Consider the following 14,643-nt stretch of genomic DNA (forward strand, 5'->3'; position numbering starts at 1 on the left):
GAAGAGCTCAGCAGGCAATGAGAGATTGCTTTGATTTCCCCTGTAATTCACTTCCTTCAAGAATTTCACTGATGCCCAAAGGGTTTCTGCCTTGTGCAATCCAAGGGATTGTTCAGTCTGGTTTTGTGTGGGGTCTTTTTATTATAGAGGAAGGTACAAGCCTTTCAACTGAGAAAGCAAAGGCACTTGACTGGAACAGAGAGGAGGAAGCTCAAATAAACACAAACTAAAACCACAGTGCTTTAGACCTGCACACCTTAATCTTTGTCATCCACACTGCACCGGATCACTTTCATCACACAGGCTAAAAAGTCCTTATCCTGAGAAAAGCCAAGCATGAGGATATTTCCCTCAAAAAGTTGCTTTACAAGACATAAATCAGAGTTTTTGAACTTAAACTTTAGTTTTCGAAAAGCTCTCCAGGTTTCATTTTTATGAAGAACATGCAACATGAGGGAATGCCAACACTAAAGCCAGAAGGCATCAATAAGATGCATATATATGAAATATATTTAAATTTTACAATAAATATGTTTTATACAATAGAATGTATTAAGTATATTTAATCTCGTGATATACACATTAATACCCATCTTTTCAAGAGTCTCTGTTCTGATTCTGGAACATTCATGTCTCTCAGTCTTCCTTTAAGATAGGAAAAAAAAGCTACAATTCAAGCTTTTGGACCAAATAATTGAAAACCTGAAATTAAAATGTGAGAATTTTTTTCTTTTCTAGTTAAGCTATTACCATAAAAAGTCTGATGTATTGGCTAAGATGTCTGTTATGTCCTGCCAGAATTTAGATCTGAGCTACAACATCTCTTTTTTATATGTTTTTTCTTTTCTGTTTTTAAGAATCCTTACTAGAAGCTATCATCTGCTGTTATGCATTAAAATTCTTAAAATTCAGCAGCTTGGTATTAAATTTAGAAACCTTTAATATCTCAGTGTGAAAAAGAGGGAGTTTAGCTGTGCTGATTTGAACTTGAGTTGCTATTACCATAGAATGCTGCTGTCTGGAGCACCTGAATGTCCTTCCTAAGGTTGCTCCTGGCAAGTGGTGAAAACTGCCAGGCAATTCAAAAGCATAATTGACTTTTAGATGCTCTTTTCTGACATGATAACCCAAGGTTATAATGTGTTATTTAGGTGATACTAGTGGTCCCAAATTGCATAATAACTGGAAGATCTGTGCTGGAACTAGCTCTACTAGAATGGTTTACCAGGATTCCTTTCTAGTTGTGGCAAGTTTTAATCTACTAAAAGAAGGAGAAATTTTGGGGGAATTCATTGCTTCACTGGTGAAAAGCTCTCCCCTTGTTTAAATTTTCTTTTCCAAGTGGGAAAATGAAATTTCTTGAGAAATTGATATAACAGTATTTAAGTGGACATAATAATGCTTACATACCTTAGAAGAACATTGTGGGATATAATGGGCTGATAATTGACTTTTGTGCTATGCAAGATGTTTCTATCAATTCTTAGATTTCACATGTGTGTCAAAAATGAGATACATGGGTAAATGTATAGCAATACATACAGGGAAATGCAATTTTGACTTAACATGTAAAATACTGTGTTTTGGGAGACCATTACCAATCAGGAATGAGACCTTGAGGACCATAATATTGTCATCTTAGTGCTCAGCAGTAGCATGAAAATAAAACAAATAGAAGTATTAGGAAAGGAATAAAGGAGAAAACAGAAGACATCATTATGAAAGCAAATATATGAATGGTTTTCCCACTCTTTGATGTCTGTGTGAACTTCTGGTCCTCCCATCTTCAAAACATATGTCCTTAAAGGGGAAAAGGTTCAGTGCATAGTGACAAGGACAATTCACAGTAATGGAGCAACTTCTGTGTGAGGAAAACCAAGGTAAATCTGCCAGTTTTAGTTCAGATCAGGCATGTTTATTGAAATATATCTTCAAATCATCCTCACTTATTGCACTTTGGCTCAAGCAGAGGACAGTCTTGGCGCACTTGAACTGAATTCCATTTGGAAACAAAACCAGCCTGGAACATGCCTAGTGCAATTCTGGAACAGGCCCAGTGCAATCCAACTGCTAATGACTACACAAACTGCAGGATAATTTTTATACTAACTGGAAGAAAAAAGCCTGCTGAGGGTCCTGGAGACTCTACATCAATAATTTTGTTTTACAAATGCACTGCTATTATCTACTGTACAATGTGAATAGCTGAGGTGAATGCTTCCACCTGAAACATAAATGATTTGGAAGTATGGGAGAGGTCCACACAATTCTGAGTTGCATGGTGAGGAATGCTAGAGATCAACTAACTGGTCATTATATTTTTCAGATACAGATCCCATAGGATTAGTTAATTGCATTAATTTGAATCAGGTTTAAAACAAAGGAAACTATTTGGTCCTTTGTGTGACATGCAGTGAACTTGTGGAGCTCCTTGTTAAAGGATGTTTCATATAGGTCAAGTTCAGGTGGGTGTGAAAGCAGACTGGACAAATGCTTGGGAGATATGTTGACATTTACTCACTGGGTTACCAGTTACCAGGGTTCTGGGCCGCCAGAATTAGAAAATTTCTGTGGCTGAAACTGGGTAGATCCCATATGTTCCCTTTTCTTTCTCTTCCCTACATGGCCCCTCATGACCATGGCTGAAAGCACAACATAGTTCAAAGGAAGCCCTTGCTCTGAGGTAGTGTTGTGTTCTCTCTTGTATTATATTTTGTTTCTATATACTTTTAAAAAATAGATATAAGAAGTGCTGTGAAAATGATCTTTCAGATAGTTAGATCTGAATTTTAACTTTGTGGCTGGTACTGGTGATTTCCACACTAGAAACGCTTAAAAACCTGTGCATGTTAAATTAAGGTGTGTTTTTCTAAGTTTTAAATTAGTCATTTAGGTGATTTTCAGCATCACAGACTACCTGAACTCCAAATGACTGCAATAACAAAGGGTATTAATTTGAAGCAGCCACAATTTCCTATTGATATTTTATGTTCATTTTGATTTAAGCTTTATTGTTGCAACACTGCATAATTTCACAGCTGTAAAAAAAAGCTGTGTGTGTTAAATGTGCAGTTGGGAAAAAGGAAAAGAGATAGCTGAGGGACATCTCAAAATTCCTAGTCTTGATGTTTATGTCATTTTTTGGAATGAAGAACAGGGCTTTTTTTCTTATATATATGAATGCTTTTGTATAGTAATGAAATAAATCTTGTTTTGGGTTGAACATGACAATTTTTAGCAATAAACAGGAACACTATATTTGACATTGATGACATGAGGAATGAAATGTCTGATTGCAATATTAGGAGATTTGAAACATTGTCCTTAGACAAGTGGTATAGTCTTTTGCCAAAACCACAAGAGGATTGTCAAACTCTGAGTCAAATGAAGTTCAATCGGTTTAAGAGTGATAAATTAAAGTTTGGTGCTTTGGGAGAAGGCATCTTCCTTGATCCAATAGTCAGAAATGGCCAGAATGCTTTTTTAGTTTCCCTCAGCGTGCGATGCTTTCAGCCTCACCTTTTCCCAACTGCTCCTTCTGGATGAGGATCTGGTCATGGAGTGGCAGCTGTTCCCAGTGTTAGCCAGCTGTCCTTGCCACACTGCTTTGGAGATGGCAGGAGACAGCATTTGCTGGCTTGCTGACATAACCTTGGGTGTGGAGCATGGCTGGATCACAGCCTGGGGTGGCATGGCTCCAGAGAATACTTTTTATTACAGCTGAATGATTAAAGTAGTGAATAACAGTAAATATTTAATGTGAGTCAGACAAACCTTGTGAGTCAACACTTCTCACAGTACTATAAGATGTTGTTTCCTACCAGTTGAGTACTTTGAATTCCTGTAACTGCACTTTGCTGGCAACGACCTCAGGCTATGGGATGGCAAGGTGTGAGCACCAAGCTCTGTCATGCAGCAGGTCATCTGCATGCCGGGCAGTGCTCTGACTCCCGAGTGCTTGTGTGGTGTGAGACAGAAAAGTTGCCAAAAAAGAACATTACCTCTACTCTGGCTTCTGGCTTAGTACAGCAAAAAGACTTGTCATTTAAGAGATATGTAATATGCTTTTTAAAGATAGATGATCTGTAGTTTATTTTTAGCGACATAATTTAACATATAGTGGGAAAAGCATTTATACAGATATTGGTTATCAGCACCATGCAGTCATCAGTTTTAAAACTTGCAGAGGGGAGAAAGATTTGTAGAACCTTCTGGGAGTGATTTAGAGACAACTGAACCTCAAGAGATGGAGATATTCCTACTTTTCAAGTGATCTTTTGATTGTGATAAGAATGTCTTCAGCAGCAGCATTTTGCTGTAGTTGTAAATACTTGCTTTGCTCTAGAAAAAAGCTATGCCAGAATTATTATCGATGCACATGGTACGATGCACCAGGTGCTTTTAGTATAAAACATATCTTCACAATAAATCAGTAGGAATATAATTTCAGAGGTCATTTGGTTTGCTCTCACTGTACCTTAAGCATAGGCAAGAGGGAGTGAACATGCACTTTCATGTAGGCAACTAGAAATGAGACAACTGCTAAAACACAAGAAATGTCATAGTACAGCACCTGAGGAAAGACAGGTCACAGAAATCAAGATTAAGAAGCACATTTCCATTTTCCCCAGGGGTTTTTAGGTAAAAATGGAGAAATCTAACCTTTGACTCCACTTTCATTCAGAGTTTTGATTTTTGTTTGTCTTATCCTTCTAATAAGATTTTTATTTGATTTTGGGATATTTCCATCTCTGAAGGTAGAGGAAAGGGTTAAAGCTCTACCTTAACCTTAACCCTAATATGCCACCAATTCCTCCTCTCAAAGGCTGTGGTAATGTATGGAAAGGTCTGTAAGCATGGCATTTTTTTATTTTAATCCTCTTCCATTAAGTTCTAATGACTGGTTGCTAAACGATGTCATGCATTTCCTGCTCCTTTTATGGGGAGCTGTTTTATAAAGCAGCAGCTTGGAAGCGTGCAGGAAGCAAGCAGTCATCTCTGGAATTGATTGCATTTCTGATAGACCACTTTTGTACTGTATCCCTGGAGAAATGCTGCAGGTCATAATGGCTTATGTTCTCCTTGTAGCTGCAGCATAATAATTTATAAAAGTAGAACAAAGGCAGAAACAAGTTCTACCATCTCTAAAACTGCGTCTCACTAGACACAGTTCACTCTATTTATTATTTATTTGAAGAAAGCAGATAATTATTATTAGTGAAGGGGAGTAAAGGGCTATGTACAATACTAAGAAAAACTCTTGGTCTGAAACTGGTGATATTTATAAATTGGTTGGGTGTATGATCCACAAGAACCATGTCCAAATTGATCAAGTGATGTGGAAAGAGCAGTTGAACAAAAGCAGTATTTGCATATATTGGGATGGCAGTAATGATCATGTCCCTTCTGTCTGTCACACTGATTCATTAAAAATGGGTGTCAGCCATTAAGCTTTGATTTTCAGCACAGATAAGTAATGAACAAGCACATAAAGGAAACAAGGGCTGTCCACAATGCAGAGCAGTATGATGATCTGATTATGCTGAGAGACTGCCACTCTCTTGGCTGGGTGGTAAGTATAAGGGGATGACTCCCATTGTTTCTCTTTCTGCAGCTCTGTCCTCAGTGAAATATTGGTAAGAAACACCAGTGTGGGTTTTTCATGCATCTTCTCTAGAAAATTGTTTTCCTTGGCTTCTGATAGAAATCAACGAGACAGTTCCTCAAGTGAATTCTTCCTGATGGGCCAGATTTAGTGAGTGCCTTGGTGCGCAGAAAGCATGTAGAAAAAAAAGCTTTTGAGGTTTATAAAACACATGGCATTTGCTCTGGTTTCTTTTTTTTACCCGTTTGTAAGTGTGCTGATCTGAAGAATGTATAGAAGAGATGGTTTTTACTCTTTCTTTCTGCAAATGCCTAAAATTATAGCATGGAACAAAAGACCTCTGCCAAATAATAACTGGCATTGAATATCAGTCTTTCTACTAGTACCAGGCTGTCATGAGCAATTTTTTATGACTGGACTGGTGTTAGTCTGAACAGGTTTCCTGTGATGGACTTAAACAGTATCTCAGGCCATTTTTTCTTTAGTACTCTGGTAATTTGGATGTTCATTGAACCATGAACAATCTGGGCACCAAAATTGCAGGTGGGGTAAGAAAAATACTGCTCTTATCAGAGAACAGCAAGGATGTGTAAAATATGCCTCTGGCTTCTACTATAACTTTAGGAAGGTCACTTACCTTCTCCTTATTTCAATCTGCCTGTTTCTCAGTAATATAATGTCACTGACTGCAATGGAATTTAGTGAATACGTTTTTGCAAGGCATTTGGGCATTTCACATAAAAGGTTTTGCAGTAATTCTTGAGAATACTGTGAATTCTTGCTGGTGAAATCCACAATAATAACCCTGAGATGAGACTGCTCTTGAAAACTCTGAGAGAAAGTGGAGGGGCCCTGAGACTATTAAGGGTTTTGGAGGCAGCACCCTTGGTGACAAAGTTTAGGCCTTTTTCTCTTTCCTTTTTTTTTTGTTTGGATGCTGAGAAAGATGTACCTGTGTGTAAACCCATTGCTTTCAGAGCTTTTCATATTCTTTTTCCTGGAATTATAGAAATAAGCATTAATAGAAGTGGCAGAAGGGAGTGTTCAGTATAGGACTAATGGAAACTTGGTATAATTGGTATGATTTTTTAAATTACGTCACTGCCTCCTAATGTATCACCATCTTTACATTAAGAAGAAAAATTAAAACCCAAAATATGGTGATTAAAAGCTGTGGTTCACCCTTTGTTCTATCTGCTCTCCTAAGCCCTGGATCTGTGCAGCAGTGAAAAAGGTACAAAGTGATCAAGCAGAGAAGCATGTGAGATTTTTAGATTTAACCTTTTAGCAAGCTGATTTGAAAATTCACATATATATTTTGTGGTGTTCTGTTGGCTGTTTTAATTCCTTCTGTGGCCACTGGGCTAAGAAGATGAGGGCTTTTAAAAAGCAAAGCTTGAATTCCTGCCAGAGGTGAATGGTAAGGACTACCTGGTGCTCCTTTTTTTTTATGGTTTTAGACATGTTGAATTTGATACCTTATTCTGTACAGCCAGATGATCCAGCAATAGTCCAGGGGTAAGTGGCAACACAAGGACCAGGCAGAAAAAGAGTGGGAAAATGGTAGAAACCATGGAAGAATAGCTGAATGCAAAGGCTGAAAGCACAGTGCTAACTGTGCAAGGATTACAAATGATAGTGATGGATTAGTGATATCCATTCTCTCTGCCTTTTCTCTATACTGAAAAAATAATTTTGTATGAACTTGTTATGATTGTTTGTTAATGTTTGTATTTGAGAAAGGAATGATATTGGATTGAAAGATACATGCATCATTAATTTTGGTCATAAAATAGTCTGAGGTTTTGGCAGCAAAACAATCAGAAAAGGGCTATCTGTTATTTTTGTTTTGAATGTTACTCATAGAAATTTTTTTTAATGTGGTGAACACATAGTCCTGAAGACACACATCCCTATTTGATACTCTTCCTACTTGGGTCTCTGAGCTATTAGGAAATCAAACTGTATCATAGTCCCTTACATTGGAATTAAGCCTGGCTCTTGCAGGGAAGATGAGTTGTTGCTATTAATATATTTATTTTCCAGAGGTCATTTACATGGGCTTTTTCTCATCTTTATAGCAGAAAATGACAGTGTGACATTGTGAGGACTCTGAAATAGAGTAATAAGACTTTTCTTACGTGTAAACCCAAGAAAATCCTGGTCTATAGAACCAAGATTTTGCCATGAAGCTCAGAGAGGTGACTCCTTTTCCCAGGATCTTTCATTTCCTTGAGCCTCTAAGCAACCTGGTCTAGTGGAAGATGTCCCTACCCATAGTAGGGGGGTTGGAATTAAATGATCTTTAATGTCCTATCCAACCAAAATCATTGGTCCTGGATGGGGAAAAGACTTTATTTGTACAGGAGAGGTGTTAAGAAGGAATAGCTGAGTTAGGAGTAGATTAATTAATGCTCTCATTTCCAAGTCTAGTCTTTTGTGGAATGATGATTATTTGCTTATCTTGCATCTATCAGTAGCAGACTTTACCCTGCTGCCTCTCCTTCTTCCTCTAAGGAAGAGCCATAAATGCAAGTTCCAGTAGCAGAAACTGTCCAGGAATGTGAATGCAATCCTTTTGGCAGTTTATACAATCTTCTGCCTAGTATTGCTGCAAAATCCAGGAGTACATTTCCAATTCTTCCCAAGCTCTAATCTGTTTCTGATAGCACTTACTATTTACAGTGGGGTCCCGCTCTGGCATCAAAAATCATAGGTAACCTCCCCATAGGAAATCAGAGCATTAAGATGGTCACAGAGAGAGAGAGAGAGACTAAAGTGACATTGTGTTTAATGAAATGCCTCCACTACAGTCTCTTTGGATGGGGGACAAATTGTATACCAACCTACCCTAAGTGCTATAGGGTGCCATCAGCGTGGTGGTTGAGGAATCAAAATCCCCATGAGCAGAGCAGTTCCTAGTTAGAATCACATATTCATTTCTCAGAAAAGGTGTTAATGCACTGGGCAAAGAAATTTAGGTACTCACAGCTATTTTTTAAGCATGGTGTCTCTTTGATCAGTGTTTTCTATATGTTTTTTTATAAAAGTAATTTTGATTTACATGTAAGAAACAGGCAACTCAGTGATACTGAACTACTTTCAGGATGAGGCATGTTTTCAACAGACTTTTGGCAATACAAGGGGTTACTACTATTAGATTGCTAGTAGTTTCACTTATGTGCCAAACAAAGGAAAAAAATCTCTCAAATAACTCTTTCTTCTTACTTTCCTATTTATGACAGGATGAAGGTATGGCTGGTCTAACTTTGTATTGGGACTCAGATGCTTATTATTGTTACTGCTTTCAGGAGTTCTTTAGGTAAGATTCCTAAATGCATGGTCCTCCAGCTGGCTATATTAAAATGTGGTGTCAGAAGATATTTTCTTGTCTTCATTTTCTAAAAGATAAATTCTAATGGGGTCTGTCATTCTGTAAGCATGACGATAGCAAGGACTCTCTTCTGAACATATTCTGATGTGTGTAAGTTCATTCTCTCCACCAAAATTCTGCTGAAATTTTAGGTCCTCTATGCTTCCCAAATAGCATTTCTCTTCCCAATTATCATACAGCTGTACCTCAGCAGTATCAAAGAATCAAAATCATTAGTTGTACAGCCTAAGACAACTCCAAATTCTCTGGACATTTCTGCAACTAAATATTGAAAATTAGTTACTTTTAAAATATTTTCCATATAATTTGTGTTTCAAAGCACATTATTCTTTTTTAACTTTTGCCTTTTAGTTCATTGCATACTCTTTTTAGTTTAGTGTGAATTCTGGATTTATTTTTATGTTGTAAATAATGTATCCATTAAGCCATATGTTTAACATTGCTCAGTTTCCTGTTAGTATTTACCCTGCAGTAATCTTCAGCAATAGAACAGTGAAAGGTTCTGTTTATCATTTGGTGCTCATTTATTATTAATCTAAGATTTGACAGACTCCAAGAGTCTATTGTTGTTTCTTGTGGCACATAAGTGAGCTAGAGGAACTGATAGATTTTTCATGTTTGATGGAAAGAATAATATGCATTTTTTCTACAGTATTGATGTGTTTCCAAATACGTTACCTGCTAAAGGAGATAATTGTTCTGATCCTTTATGCTACTTTTGATTTAAAAATGTATTATACCAAGATCAATTGTATTCCAAATTTAAAAAGGACAGGGAAATATAATAAAAAGCACACAATAAAATTTTATTGGCATAAATTTACTTAACAAAATTGTTCTAAAATATATGAGAGAGCACTCAATCTATTTTTTCATAATCTCTAACTCTGAAGGTAGTAAGTTATAAAAATGCAGTACTTTTAGTGCATTTATAAATCCCATATTTTTCTTGCATCAGAATTAATATTAAGGAGATTATACTTCTAACACTTACCAACAATCTTTCTTTTAAAAGTAAGTTGAGCTCCTAAATTTTAGTCCAGTTAATCTCAGGGAATTTAAAACAAATTAAAATGCCTACTAACAACTGATAATATTCAGCTGCTACTGGGAGCAAGTACTCCAGATCAGGAGTGCTACCAGGTACAATTACTTTATCCACAGTGGTTCTTTCAGACTTCTGTTATCCTCTTGCTGTTGCATTTTGAACATGTCTTATTCATGTAAATAATACCATTTACCAATCATTCCTGAAAATGCTTAGATTCTTTCTGAGTTTAAGCAAAGCTCCTTCACGTCCCTTTTTTAAATGTACTTGTATTTAGATTTATTCAACTTTTAGAGGTAGCAATGTCAGCTCTGAAATAATTTTTTTATTTTTACTGACTGTTATCTGGCAATATACATGGAATGAAAGTCTATAATTTGACAGATGGCAAGGAAAATCAAAGTAGTAAATTTAGATCAATTGATGGTGTACATTCTTGGATGTGGTTTTAGCATTTATTGGGCTTTAAATTGATGTAAAGCAACTACTGAAACAAAGCTAAAGGTTTATCAAACTTCTTTTTATAGTTAAACATGGTAGCAGTACTTCGGAAAGTGTGTATCTTCATGACATTTTGTTATTCAGTTTTATATTCAAACACCGTGCAATTGCACCTGAATTAAGTATATTGCAAAAATCAAAAGATGCCTGAGAAATTGAGTAGACAGAGACTCAGCAGAGACTCGGTAGACAGCTGAGACTCTCGGAGACAACAGAAGTCTGACAATAATTACTATGCCAATAGGAATCCTGTAATTCAGATTTCTTCCCTGTGCATACCAGCTAAACTAAAACCTGACAAGCACAAAAGTGATCAGACAATTAATTTCTGTGGGTGAAAAATACACAGGATGGTTTGTATCTACCCCTGTGACTAGGACAGGAATAGTTCCCTGTTCATTCTCCCCTGCTGGTGGAAACCTGCAAAAGTACAAACTGTTGCTCTTCTTCGAGGACCAGCAAGCCGTGTAAGTTGTACTTTGCTATCATAAGGTACAACCCAGTTGAAGAAGTAGGGGAGTTAGATTGTAGTTCAAAGAATCTTGCAGAAATCAGTAGAAAGGCCCAAGAATACAGAAGGGAAAACAGTTCTTTAAACGTTTCTTAATCTTTCTCATAGCCCACAGGGCAGGTAGACAGGAACATATAGGAATGTGCCTCCCCAGTCCCCTCATAGCTGTGCAGCTATGTGCATGCACACCCAACTTTGATCCTGTTCTAAGTCCTGGAATCTGAAATGGGATGACCATCTTGCACTGTGGTACGAGCCTCTCCATGTGGTTGCTGTCAATAATGGCAGGAGAGAGGAGGAGAATGACACTGAAAACAGCACAGTGCATCCCAATAATTTCATAATCCTAAAAATACTAGTCTGTAAAAAAATTTGATTATGGGGGGGTCCAAGTTTTCCCTGTGAATGATTACAGTCTTCTTAACCTGCAAATAAAGCAGTGAAGAAAACAGAGCATTAAAGATCTAATTAATTTCCCAGATAAGTTTTGAGTAGTGAACATATACGAAGAGCACATTACTCTGCTGTGATGAGGAATTGGTTTTCATGTCCCTTGTTATCACTTTGAACATTAAATTCAGACCCTGGGTTAGAAGCACTTAAGCAAGTGTTGTGTCCAGAGTAGAATGGTTTGGCACATTTTAGATTCCTCAGGGAATGTCATCTAAGTCCCTCCAAAAGCTGGGGAGGCAATAGTTCTACTGCAGGATAAACCAAGTCTTCCATCTTATTTTGGTTGTCCTGGATGCTGAATTTCAAGCTGAGACATCCTATCTTTACTGCCACTGTTTGACACTCATGTGGGCATCAGTAGTCAAATTATGATCTAAGTTTGAAAACTAATCCTGCCTTTATAATCAAGTGTGTCAGAAGAAAAGTCCATGACCACTGTGAAACAGGATTTAATGAGATCCATTTGAGAGAACTGGTAGGTAGGAAGATACCACTTGTAGCTGGTAAATTATGAATGACTTATCTAAGTCATGTATGCTCTAACACTACTCGGTCAAATCATTCCAACAGATTCACATCATGTCTTGTAAGGAACTGGACACTTTATTCTCTGTAAATCACAGTGTTAGTAGTAAACAACTAAATAGTTACTGGGTCTTTCTTGTGATTGTCCACTGCTGCTGTAGAACATGATGATTTGACAGCATGTTTTTTTTCTTCTGGAACAGCAAGAGCACAGTTTGATATGTGCTCTGATGTGTGTTGAGTTACAGCTGTGGTATGGCTCAGTTTTGCCTGGCTTGAACACAAGCTGGTTGACTTCCTATTGCATGTTTACATTGAGACTTCACAGTAATTAAATCACTAAACTTATTAAATATAGGTTACTTATTTGAAACAAACCATGAGATTGAAAAGCATGTGTAGTATTGACACAATTCAGTAAATGCACTTCTGTGCTCCTAATTCTTGCAGACTTTATAAATCCACCATCTGACACATCCAGGAAATGCTTGTGTGTGCAATGTGGAGATCAATACCTTGTTGGTAGGAAATTACCCTTCTGTTAGTCTGGAAGATCAGTGTATTCAGAATACAGGGTGCAGGGCTCACTCTTTGTGTTTCATGTCCAAATGACCATATTTTTTATGGTATAGTCAGTTGTTTCTGTTTTGCTTTTTTTTTTTGGCATTAAACAGAACACTGAAAACTAGAAGTAATAATGGTTTGGGTTTCTGCCTGCATCGTTTTCTTCTTTGTCTGCTAAGAAACCAAAGAATAAAAATTGAACTTTGTAGATTTGCAGTGAATCTGCAAGTGCCTTATAGGAAAACAAATAGGAAACTCCTAAAAAATGGCAGTTATGGACATCTTTGATACATTTTAACACAATGAAACTGTGACATATTGAGAGTATGTTTGTGTAGGGAAGACAACCAGCAGCAAGGGGTAACAGCACTGGTGTTATTAATGCATTGCTGGATTTAGCCAGGAGATTTAGGCTGTAGGGGTGTGCCCTTGTTTGATATGTAATGCAGAGTAAGGCTTTATCCTTTCTGTGCTTCTGTTTGCCCATCTTTAAAACAAACAAAGCTGCTGACTTCTTTGGTGGGGAGAGGGGAAAATGATTGAGAGAGAAGGAGGGATTTTTATTCCTCAGTGGTCCATACTTATACTCCTCACTCTGATGAATAAAAGGGCATTATAGACCTTTAAAGGGAGGGCAGAAAATATTTTTTGACTATTTATGTCAAGATGAGAGCCAGCTTGTGAACCAAAAATTGTAGAGTAGGAATGCAAGGTGGGATGCTCTTTGCTTGACAAGTGGTCACGACAGATACTTTATCAAATGGAATATCAAGCAGGGACTTGATCAGAATGTCTAAATCTTCTCCTGGTTTAAAAAATATCCAACAATACGAAGATGAAGAACCAGTAGCTAAAAGTCAAAACCTCAAAAACTGAAATGAAAAATAGCCTGCACATTCAAATGGAATGTGGATAGCTTTTGGGGAGATATGCTTTTGCTAAACTCAAATTATTGCACTCAGAATGGGTGTAATTGAATGAAAATCTTTGGTCTCTGTTAGAAAGATACCCTAATGGTTTCTCTGGCTTTAACATAGGAAGCTATGGCAACAAATGACTCCAGCAATAAGACCTTCCCTTCATTAAATGAAGCAGCTGCTGTTGAAGGATCTGCCACTGTTGTCTTCCCCTGAAAATCTCTGACAGAGAAATTTAGCTCCAGAAGCAAGGCAGGCTGCCAGGTGTTGAGCTGAATCAATGGCCTCTTACTTGCTGCAAGGGAAAAAGGCTGTAATCAGCTGACAGAAATAAGACTTTCCATATGTCAGTAATCAAGGGTGGAGTTGAGGCTATTTGTACATTCTCTTTGAAAGGTCCAAGTTTTCAGTGTTTTAAAATACTACTGATATGCTCTGATTTCTCAGCATTTTTAAACAAAACAAAAACAAGACCATGCTTTCTCTTCTGGGTGTATTTTTTCATTTGTTTGGTTTTTGGTTTTTTCTTTTTGTTTTTACAAAATTCACAATAATTCTTTAGTTTCAGATTTTTTTAGTTAGTGTGCAGATACCACAAAATATAGACAACATGCAGTGTATACAAAGACTTTCAGTGCAAAAATGTTACATACATATCAGTCATGTCACATTTTCCAAGTTCTGGTTAATGAAATATATTGCATTAGCTACAATAACATTTGTTGCAAACATATAATAAAAAAGTCATGCACTCTAGATTTCTGCATGTATAATTGCATCTATTTGTAGGTGAAAGACATCCTACAATAAAGCCAAACACATCAAAAATTTGTGCCAAGGTCCCTAGATTCTACCTCACTGCTGGAAATGTGAGCAATTCTGCAGGAGCTTCAAATGCATTTAAATGGAGATTCAGATTCAAAACTGGGCATACAATCTTATGTTACAATTGCTATATTATTTTGTGGTATTTCCACACTTTTTGCTGATCATTTCCTACTTTCAGAGCTTTGGAGTTTAGCAACTCTTTGAGATAAATTGTGTTGCTGAGGTCTGTGTCCTATTGTTTCTGAGTGCCTGTTAGTGCAGGAATCATGACTTGCAGTTGGCATTCCGCTCACATTC

The 14,643-nt window shown here is 37.1% G+C and overlaps 1 long non-coding RNA gene across 1 annotated transcript in view; it reads left to right on the top strand.

The window, feature by feature from the left end:
* LOC110481780 (uncharacterized) overlaps positions 1–14,643 on the top strand; it is a 106,620-nt gene that overhangs the window by 42,599 nt on the left and 49,378 nt on the right. The window contains exon 3 of the long non-coding RNA XR_013339939.1: positions 8,851–8,927. This is a non-coding gene — a long non-coding RNA (uncharacterized LOC110481780). The remainder of the gene's footprint in view (positions 1–8,850; positions 8,928–14,643) is intronic.

This window comes from Lonchura striata, chromosome 1, assembly GCF_046129695.1.
Source record: "Lonchura striata isolate bLonStr1 chromosome 1, bLonStr1.mat, whole genome shotgun sequence".
NCBI lineage: Eukaryota > Metazoa > Chordata > Aves > Passeriformes > Estrildidae > Lonchura > Lonchura striata.